The 10,820-nt window shown below is 38.7% G+C and overlaps 1 long non-coding RNA gene across 1 annotated transcript; it reads left to right on the top strand.

Annotated features, from left to right (window-relative positions):
* Window positions 1-1,761: 1,761 nt before the first annotated feature.
* On the top strand, window positions 1,762-3,931 carry LOC113317499. The gene is made up of 2 exons (XR_003343586.1): window positions 1,762-1,927; window positions 2,246-3,931. It is a non-coding gene; the product is annotated as an uncharacterized LOC113317499 (long non-coding RNA).
* Window positions 3,932-10,820: the final 6,889 nt, after the last annotated feature.

Raw genomic sequence — 10,820 nt, 5'->3', positions numbered from 1 at the left:
CGGAAAAGGAATGTGGAAAATCATGGACACCAGCATCTTCAATGAGTTTTGATTATAGAGATTTAACCGTGAAAAACATGCCATTTACTATCAAAACAGTGAGATTTAGATAGTAAACAGGCCAGCACTCATAACCAAAATTTACGATCAAAACAGTGAGATTTTGTAAACATTTGGACTCAGATAGGGTACAAAGTCAGAGGATTAATCAATTTTCAAAAAATGGGGATACGTGATATGGTGGGATACGTGAATTTATAGAAAAAATATTTAATATAATAATAATTCATTCTACTGAAAAATCATAAAATATTAAGAGATGATAATATGTCTCCACTAATATCTCACATTCTACTTTCTCCAATTTCGTGAGCAAACATTTTGAGATTCAATCTTACTTCTGTTAATTGAATAGATAAAATCATATGTACTCCGATTTCTCTCTGAATAACATCAGGAATGTGATTGTCTAATAAGCCTTAAAGCTAGATTTTTCTAACACTGGAGCTGAAGCACATAAAATAACTACTAATTATTTTTTTTTTATAGTCAACAAATTATTAGGTTTAGATATAATTATTCGATATGTACATGAGTACAAATATCTATAAATATTTAGATTTTATGTATTAATTTATAAATATATGGATTTTGTATATAAAAACAAATATTAAAAGATCCAAGCAAATTTCATGGCTATTTGAGAACATGCTACCAAAAAAAATCGTATATGGTGTAAGTTCTGGGCATGGTACGAATAAAGAGAAAACATCAGCAACAAAAGCATAGAGCATAGGATAGAGTAATTGATATGACACGTATCACTATGCCCGTGCAAAGCACGGGCGCAACACTAGTTTTTTTGAAAAAGAACAAATTCGTTAAAAAAAATCATGTAGAATCACTATTGTTGAAGAATGAACCAAAAAGATACCACTAAGGCCTACATAAGAAAGGAAATAGGATGGAGAGATACCACTAAGGCGCTTCAAGATCAGTGTGCATGGCACCATGAACCTCCTTGTACAACTTTTCCAGACCATCAGCCACAAATTTCTTTTTCGATGAACTGACTAAAATGAGTTGGGTACTGTGTACACCAAAAGATACCAGACACGAGGAGGGTAATTAGTAGTCGCAGCTGGATACCAGTATACGACAGCACACACCGAATCACTTCTAAATCTGTTTAGAAACTAAACTAGTGTTATTTTCGTAATAAACAGATATCCGTTTTTCCTATAAAGCAGTAAAGATAAGGTGGGGAGATGGGGACTTTTTGGTCGGCTAGAAAGAAGGAGGAGTAAGAAATCCACTACCTCTGAAGAGAGGAGTAAGAGCTGGGTTGTTTTACTACCTTCGTTCTATCAAGATCTTCGTTACTAAATACCTTCACTGAACTTCATTCTTAGTAATGGAGTTCATCAACCTTGTAGCAGATCAAAGATCTAATAAACTTTCCTTTACCTTCTCGTGGATGTAGGCATAGCCGAACCACGTTAATTTGCTTGTATTATTGTCTCTTTATTTCTCCGCGCCTGGCATTTTTCTCATGATTTATATTTTCATCTGATTTTCTCTATTGCTTTGTCTTTTTAATCAAATGGTTGTGATATTAGAAAAATAGTATCCACAATTTGGCGCTAGAAACAGGCTTCGGGAAAAGAATTTATCCTACTTTTCCTAGATCTATTAGTTTTTTAAAGTATTTTACTAACTTTCTGAAATTTATTTTTATTATACCTTTCCATTCACGGGAAATTTATTTGAATCGTTGTTTTCTAATGGAAAGTTAGGTTGGGTACCACCCAAAATCTAACGAATGCCATCCGAAATTCTAAGCTATTATCTTCCAGTAATTTATCAATTTTCTGAAATTGATTTTCAATTTAATAAAACCCAAGTTTTCCATTTCTCCAAGATTGCGGTAAAGACCTCTTCTTTACTTAATTTCCATTTGATTTACTTTTGCTACTATAAATTGGGTATTTTTATACCATCTTCTGTTTTAATTTAACTTTCAACAGCACGATTCTCCAGCTTTGTTTTCCCACTATAGTTCAAGCCTTGAACTGAGTTTACAAAAAGCTGGCTTTCAACTGTTTGCTTAAATGATTCAATGAACCATCGTTTTTGAACTTGTTTTCTGTTCCAGATTATGGATTTATTTCTGCTGTTTCCGATTAGTTGAATGAATTAATTGTTTCAAAATCTCTATTATCTTCATGTCTTTATCAAATTGCAGGGACAAGATATCGAGTTACCCATCTAAAGAAATGGAATAATTTCGACGAAACCAGAAGCACAACACGCGATGCTGTGCCGATGATAAGTGGAAAGCTGGACGATGCTGCCGATGCAACACGATGCTGTTGCACCTCAACTCGAATTATTACTTTTATCTTTTGTGTCATTTTTTAGGCAGTCATCCAACGTACAAAGACTGGACGCCGACGATGGTGCAAACTCGCGCACAAGGATGATGACGAACCAGTAACCAGCAGTACATTGTTACCCAACGTACATACCAGAGATACAAAATTTCCCGACGTAAAAGCTCTATAGGGATTCAACCTGTCGATCGAAGCTGCTACATTAATTGGATTGGTTTTTGATGCCTTTGGTTACCTGCCAAAGCAGACTAGCCTGATGATACACACCAGCAACAAACAAAAGCGAAAGATAAAGCTCCAGCCCTCCGCTCTGATGATGGAAGCCCAGTTCTGGTCCAAAGATGCAGTCCCAGTCTGATAACGCAGTCTTGTTCCGAAGATGCCCACTCGATGCAAAGTCCAACGATGACGAAGGTGCAAAACCCTGCAACCATGGTACAAATACCGACGACGACTGCAAAGACTGACAACGACGAAGGTGCAACGTATCATCATAAGGATGCAAGCCGAAGAGCATGCTGAATCCGATGACGATGATAGTAACAATAGTATGATGCTAAAAAGAGCTCAGTTTAGTAAAGATTGCATTACTGTGACGTCTCAATTGGAAATCTTCAAAGGAGAACCCCTCAAAATATGCTATCTACAGGAGAATTTCTTTGTTTTGTTCATCTGCAGGTTCATATAGAGTTATGTGACAGCTGCAGTGCAAGAGTCCCGTTACTTCGACGTGTCAAAAGAACCAAAAGAATGATGCACGATACAGGCAAGCTCCATCCCGATGATGAATGATGGAATACAAGCACGAAAAGCTAACGGAACAAGGAGATCGAGGAGCAAGAGCAGCTCAAACCGGGGCAGCAAGATTCACACAGACTAAGTTCCGCACCGCTGGTTAGGGTCATACCGTAAGGCGATGACGAAGATGCAAATAACCTGAAGTATAGTTCAACGCGTAGCTCAAATCCCATGCCGATGACGAAAGGTCTGGCAATGATGAAATCCGGTGACGATGCTGCCTGCAAGGTCTGGCGACAGAGGATGCATGGGCTGCCGACACTGAACCAAATACCGATGCCTACAATGAACCAGCGTCCAATGAAGAGGAACCAGATCCAAACGATGATGCTGTCCCAACACTCCATCAGCCAATCCACAAATCCAATGCCGACGAAGACATGTGCCAAAATTCAATGCCGACGAAGCCAGATGGCGTTGCTAAGTCCGATGACGATGGCGACACAATCTGGTGATGTATCTTCGGTGCCACAGTTCAAATCAAAGTTCAAGCAAAGGTTCATAGCACTGGGTCAGATACCAGCCAAATCAGTTGAGCATACAAGTTAACATTGCAGGCAAGAGGACGATGATTCAAGATTCATCATAACGGAAAATGTCACTCAACATACAAGTTGCTCGAAGTTAACTATTACTTCTATTTTACTTGCTTTTTCAGGGTTTCTTTTGTGTTCTAAATTAGATGATAGTTTTAGTTTTTTTTCCCCAATTTTCATTAATCTACTCCTGCTTTGGAATCACACCAGAGAATTAATTTTCATGGTAATCAACATAACAACAATTATTTTATAATTTTTAAATATACCCCTTGGAGAATATATACTCAATCTTGTATCCCAAGTACATTAATATGGGATTGATAACTTTCTATGTATTCTAGAAACACAAAACTAGGTTATTTAACTCTTTAAACAGAAATTAATATGGGTATTATTGGAATGATTTTATTCTCTCTGATATTTCTTACTATCCGTGAAAAGCTAAGCTATACAACGTCAAGTAAAATCGGAACGGAGGGTGTATGATGTTACATCCAAGTGACCCGACGTATAAAGTCCATAGACGATGTCCCGACGCCGGCAACCAGAGTATCCCAAAACCGAAGCACACCTTGATGATGTTGCCACTGGACCTAAAGTACACACGATGATTTGGCTGCTAAAGTACACCATGATGTTGTTTCCGGTGAAGACGACATGATGTTGCTGCCGATGAATACAACCCATTTTGCAACTGTTGTCACTCTGAGCAAGATGGTGTAGTTGTGTGATGATTCAATGTTTGGTGCTGCAATCAGTGGCGGAACTAGACATTGGATATAGGGATGGCTGGAGCTTTTTTCAGGGCTTGCTTAAGAATAAAACTCATAGACCAATTGTGGCCCAACTTAAAAAAGGCTTTGAAAAAAATGACTTTTTTTCTTGTTAGGGCTGGCTTAAGCTAGCCCTAGTCACAAGGTAGTTCCGCCCCTGGCTGCAATCAAGCTGATTGTGGAAGGGAAGACAGTGGCATTTCAACTCAAGAGTTATCGCTTTATCTTCCCAAATGATGCAGATCTTTTACGACGAGTCCACTCTTCCAATGCAATCCAACCCCACAACTCGTGTGATGACGTGACTAAGTCGACGAGTCAAAAACGAAGCTCTCCAGTGACCGATGAGCCAAAGCCTTGCTACTATGATTCAAAATCCAGTGGAGGTGAACACAGTCGTACACACGTTGATGTATAAAGTCTCAGAACGATGTGCCAAAGTTGGAAGACGCGGCCAGCTCAAGCTCAATGATTCCTCCTCCACCCCGATGATTCCTCATCCACTCTAACGTCGCAGACCAATCATAATTCTATGCCGACGAAGGTGCAAAGCCTGCGGCAGGTCCAAAATCCGAGGAAGACGAGCCAAAGTTCGAAGCTGGATGATGATTCCAAGTCCGATGTGGATGACGAAGAGGCGAGCAATACGAAGATCTAAGCTCCGATGACGAAAGTAGCTTCTGTCCCACTAACCGTTGCTGATGCCACGACGATCAAGATGATGCTGCAAAGTCAACGACGATCCAAATTCCAAAGAAGATGATCTCCAAAGACGATGGTGGCTCCAATGCAAAGCATATCAAGTACTTAACCCATGAGAAACAGTTTCAGTGCATCTAAAAAGTGGACATTCATTCCTCACTTCAAAGTAAAAGCACAAAGACGATGGTCCGTTCTTGATGACGACGAGGACGATGAGCCTAAGTATTCCCACGGCGTTCATGATCCGAAGATAGATGACGCTGCTTAATTCGATGACGTTGAGTGAAGCAACTAGATGATATAAGTGCCCAACGACGATGACACCAAGTCCTGGGGCGATGATGTCAAGTCCGATAACGATTTGAAGAGAATATCAACCCAAGATAGAGATAGCATCCACGGCACAATAATGACATTGGCAGTCTACCAAAAGGTGCCCAGCTTCAGACGCATTACAAGCCACCGGACATGCAGGTTCTCCAATATGAAATTTGACGTTCTACCTGTTGGTTAATCTTCAATATAGAAATCACTAACAAGTTGGTTAGGATAAGAATAGGAAATACATGAAGTTCTAAGAATTAGGAGCTAGCTAAGTTCTAATAAAAGGAAAGACATGTAATAAGGTAATAGGACTAGGAAAAGGAATTCATAGTTCTATATATATATGATCACCAAAGTTGTGGTTGATCATATGAGCAAGATTAGAGCTTGTGTTTAGTTTTGAGAGATTTTCTAAACATCAATAAAGAGAGTTGTCTTTATATAAGCTAAGTTTCATCTTGCAGTTGCCATTAATTGGTATCAGAGCTTGTTTCTGAGCCATGGAACACGAAACCACCATTGTGGGTGCAAAACAGTTCACGCCACCATCAATACAAGTTCTAATCCTCAACGCCACAAACTACACAGTATGGGCCATGAGAATGAAGGTACTGATGAAAATCTACAAATTTTGGGAAACAATTGATCCTTGTACATTGGACCCAGACAAAAACAATGTTGTCATTGGATTACTCTTTCAAGCAATACCAGAATGTCTTGTTCTACAAGTTGGTGAACAGGAAACTTCAAAGAAAATTTGGGATGCAATAAAGGCACGTAATCTCGGAGCTGATCGAGTTAAAGAAGCCCGTCTGCAAACCTTAATGTCTGAATTTGAAAGAGTGAAGATGAAAGACACTGATATTATTGATAGCTTTGCAGGAAAGCTATCAGAGATAGCCTCAAAAGCTGCGTCACTTGGACAATCCATTGATGAAGATAAACTGGTAAAGAAGTTTCTCAATAGTTTACCAAGATCCAAGTATATTCATATCATAGCTTCTCTCGAACAAGTCTTAGATTTAAAGAAGACTAGCTATGAAGATATAATTGGAAGATTGAAAGCATATGAAGAAGAATCCTTGATGAAGAAAACAATGGAGAAACTCAAGGAAAACTCTTGTACACAAACTCTTACCAACAAAACTCTGCGACAAGAGGAAGAGGTCGTGGAAGAGGTGGTAGAGGAAACAGAGGCCGAGGAAGGGGAGGAAGGTTTAACTCACAAGATAGAACAACAAGTCAGAATGATCAAAACCAAGGGAAAGAAAAGAAGGATAGATCAAACATTATTTGTTACAGATGTGATAAACCAGGACACTTCTCCTCTGTATGCCCTGAAAGAATACAAAAGATGGAAGAAGAAACAAACAAGAATGAAACAAGGGAAGCAGATACAGCTCTTTTCATGCACGAAGTTGTATTCTTAAACGAAGGGAAACTAATACCAAAGAACTACGAATCAAAGGATGGAGAAGAAGGAATCTGGTATTTAGATAATGGAGCCAGCAATCATGACTGGTAAGAGACACTACTTTTCTGAACTCAATGAGAAAATCAAAGGACAAGTGAAGTTTGGGGATGGATCTTCTGTAGAAATTGAAGGGAAAGGATCAATTCTATTTCAGAGCAAGACCGGAGAACAGAAGCTTGTCACAAACATCTACTTCATCCCAAACTTACAAAGCAACATTCTAAGTTTAGGACAAGCTACAGAAGTTGGATGTGATGTTAGAATGCGACAAGATTATCTAACAGTTCATGACCCAAGTGGAAGACTTTTAGTTAGAGTCTCACGCTCACAGAATAGACTCTACAAGATAAGTCTCATGATTGGAAGGCCATTGTGTCTGAATATGAGACTGGAAGATCAGACATGGAAGTGGCACGCAAGGTTAGGACACATAAGCTTTAGAACTTTAAAGGCAATGTCTCAAAACAAGATGGTTCGAGGACTACCACAGATAAATGATGAAGCAAAAATCTGTGAATCATGTTTAGTTGGGAAACAAACTCGTCAAGGTTTCCCAAGAGCAACAACATTCAGAGCCTCAAAGCCATTAGAGCTTCTTCATGCTTATTTATGTGGTCCTATTACACCACAAACCCTTGAAAATAACAAATACATATTTGTTATTACAGATGACTTCTCAAGATATATGTGGTCTATTCTTATGAAAGAAAAGAGTGAAGCATTTCACAGATTCAAAACTTTCAGAAATATGATAGACAATGAGTTAAAAGAGGAGGTCAAAATGCTTAGAACTGATAGAGGAGGAGAGTTCACTTCCTTAGAGTTCAAAAAGTTCTGTGACTCAAATGGAATCAAAAGGCAACTCACAGCACCATATACACCACAACAAAACGGAGTGGTGGAGAGGAGAAACAGGACTCTAATGGAGATGGCAAGAAGTTCTTTAAAGGCTATGCAGGTACCTAATTATCTATGGGGAGAAGCTGTACGACACTCCACATATCTAATAAACAGGATACCTACGAAAGATCTGAAAGACATGACTGCATATGAAAGTTTGCGAAAGAGAAAACCAAACATAGATCATTTAAGAGTGTTTGGTTGCAAAGCATACGCAAAAGTTGATTCTGCAACACTTAAGAAACTGGATGATCGATCTCAGACTCTTGTGCATCTAGGAATTGAGCCTGGATCCAAAGCTTACAGATTATTCAATCCAACAACGAAAGGAGTAATAGTGAGTCGAGATGTGGTATTCGATGAAAAAGAAAACTGGAACTGGAAAGAAACTAATGATGGACCAAGTAGGGATCCAGGAATGTTTCACATGAGATGGGGTCAAGTAATTGATGAAGGCAAATGACCCATAATCATCAATACCAATGGAAACAATGATGTTAATCAAGAAGAAGAAGAGAATAATGAAAACACTGAAAATAACGAAGAAGTAGAAGAAGAAGAAGAAGAAGAAGAAGAAGAGATCGATGAAATAACTCAACCCATTCCACTGCGAAAATCAACAAGACAGATACAAAAGCCACAGTACCTGGAGGATTATGTTCTTCAAGCTGCAGAAGAATGTGATGCTACTTTCTGTTAATGATGAACCAAGGAATTTTCAAGAAGCAAAGGTCTCGACTAAATGGACACAAGCATGTAGAGAAGAAATTATTTCAATCAACAGAAACAAGACTTGGTTTCTAGTTGATAAGCCAGGTGGGGTAAAAGTGATTGGTCTTAAGTGGATCTTCAAAATAAATCGAAATGTTGATGGTACTGTCAACAAATATAAGGCAAGACTTGTAGCTAAGGGATACGTTCAAGAATCAGGCATAGACTTTGATGAAGTTTTCGCACCAGTTGCTAGACTAGAGACAATTCGTCTCTTAATAGCAGAAGCTGCATCAAACTCATGGGAAATTCACCACTTAGACGTTAAGACAACATTCTTACATGGTGAATTGCGAGAAGATGTGTATGTTGAACAACCAGAAGGTTTTGAAGTAAAAGGACAAGAGCATAAGGTTTATAAGTTATCAAAAGCTCTATATGTTCTAAGACAAGCTCCTCGAGCCTGGAATACAAAGTTAGATCAAATCTTAAGAGAAATCAGATTTGTTAAGTGCTCTAAAGAAACATCAGTATACAGAAGAGAAGAAAAAGGAACGCTTCTTGTGATTGCAGTCTGTGTAGATGATCTATTTTTGACTGACAACTCCCTTAAGGTGATCAATGAGTTCAAGAGAGAAATGTCATCAAAGTTTGAGATGTCAGACCTCGGAAAATTCACTTATTACCTTGGCATGTCCATCAAGGAGTAGATGGGATTCAGATTAAACAAGAAGCTTATGCAAGGAGAATTCTGAAAGAAGCAGGACTTGAAACTTGTAATCCAACTAAGATACCAATGGAGTTTGGACTTAAAGTTTCAAAGGCACAAGAAGAAGCTGAGATTGATCCAATGAGTTACAGAAGAAATGTTGGATGCCTTAGATACTTGTTACACACAAGACCAGACTTGGCTTTCTCTGTGGGAGTAGCAAGACGTTATATGCAGAGTCCATGCAAGTCTCATGGTGATGTAATAAAGCAGATATTGAGATATCTAAGAGGAACAATCAGCTATGGATTGAAGTATGGTCGAGGAGGATCAAAAGGAATTGTTGGGTATAGTGACAACAGTCATAATATTGACCAAGATGATGGAAAAGGTACAAATGGTCATATATTTTATCTAGGAGAAGCACCTATTACATGGTGCTCACAGAAGCAAGACACAATAGCTCTGTCATCATGCGAAGCTGAGTTCACGGCCGCAACAGAAGCATCTAAACAATCAATATGGCTTCAAGAACTGTTGGGTGAAATCAAAGGAAGAGAACCTGAAAAAGTTCTCATCAAGATTGATAATAAGTCTGCAATTGCACTCACTAAAAATCCAGTGTTTCATGGGAAGACGAAACAAATTCACAAAAGGTATCATTTCATACGAGAATGTATCGAGAAGGAGATCATCAACGTTGAACACATACCAGGAACTGAGCAGAAAGCAGATATATTGACAAAGGCATTAGCTCGGATCAAGTTTGAAGAAATGAGACAACTGATTGGAGTACAAGATATGTCACGGGTAAGGTTGAAGCTTAACGGGGAGAATGTTGGTTAATCTTCAATATAGAAATCACTAACAAGTTGGTTAGGATAAGAATAGGAAATACATGAAGTTCTAAGAATTAGGAGCTAGCTAAGTTCTAAGAAAATGAAAGACATGTAATAAGGTAATAGGACTAGGAAAAGGAATTCATAGTTCTATATATATATGATCACCAAAGTCGTGGTTGATCATATGAGCAAGATTAGAGCTTGTGTTTAGTTTTGAGAGATTTTCTAAACATCAATAAAGTGAGTTGTCTTTATATAAGCTAAGTTTCATCTTGCAGTTGCCATTACTACCAACATGAAAGGTACCCCGAAGCACAAAGTGATCAATCCTGTGACGAAGATGCAGCTCGCTCCTAACGACGAAGATGCAGCTCCGCTCCTACGATGCAGCTCTAATCCTCATCAGGATGATGCAGTACCAGTCCAAGCCAAATGAATTATCAAGATAAAACAATGGTGGAACAAGAGTCAAGGGAAGTTGCAGTTCAACTAAGAGAGTTACTTCCCAATGGAAATTTCCGAAAACAATTTTTGGTTTCATTTTTATGCAGATTCATAGCACTGTATTTTACTGCTGGATTGGTTCCCTACCAAGGACGATGTTGCACGCAAATCAACAAGGGACACACATATAAGCCTGTTGCTAAAGAGATGT

Source organism: Papaver somniferum, chromosome 10 (genome assembly GCF_003573695.1).
Source record: "Papaver somniferum cultivar HN1 chromosome 10, ASM357369v1, whole genome shotgun sequence".
Lineage (NCBI taxonomy): Eukaryota > Viridiplantae > Streptophyta > Magnoliopsida > Ranunculales > Papaveraceae > Papaver > Papaver somniferum.
Note: the sequence above shows the minus strand (reverse complement) of the source record. Positions and strands in the feature narration are given on the sequence as shown.